The sequence below is a fragment of the Limulus polyphemus genome, unplaced genomic scaffold (assembly GCF_000517525.1).
Source record: "Limulus polyphemus unplaced genomic scaffold, Limulus_polyphemus-2.1.2 Scaffold52810, whole genome shotgun sequence".
In the NCBI taxonomy this organism is placed as follows: Eukaryota; Metazoa; Arthropoda; class Merostomata; order Xiphosura; family Limulidae; genus Limulus; species Limulus polyphemus.
The window spans coordinates 1-345 of record NW_013718420.1 but is presented as its reverse complement, the minus strand read 5'-3'; the positions used below and the strand labels follow the sequence as shown (position 1 = coordinate 345).

At 35.7% G+C, this 345-nt stretch overlaps 1 non-coding gene across 1 annotated transcript; it reads right to left on the bottom strand.

The window, feature by feature from the left end:
• Positions 1 to 271: 271 nt before the first annotated feature.
• On the bottom strand, positions 272 to 344 carry Trnae-cuc. Its single transcript has one exon. It is a non-coding gene; the product is annotated as a tRNA-Glu (tRNA).
• Between the last annotated feature and the right edge of the window lies 1 nt (position 345).

The following is a 345-nucleotide window of genomic DNA, read 5'->3' as shown; positions in this document are numbered from 1 at the left end:
GATCTTGATACGTTTTCTTTGAAGATTTGGTTAAAAGTAAAGCAATATTTGAAAAGAATTCTATAGACAACCAAATGTCTCAAAATTCAAATAATTATTTCTGATCCCCGTAGAATTAATTAATTGAGCGGCATTAGACCCGTAATTATTCGATTTCATGCCATACATGAAACCTTACTTCGTCAGAAAAAAATTAAATAACACTCTTATAAAACTATATACGTTCCATAAACATGTACGAAAGAAGTCAGTTGGTTTAAACTGAAATACGTTCCCATGCCGGAAATCGAACCCGGGCCTCCTGGGTGAGAGCCAGGTATCCCTAACCACTAGACCACATGGGAT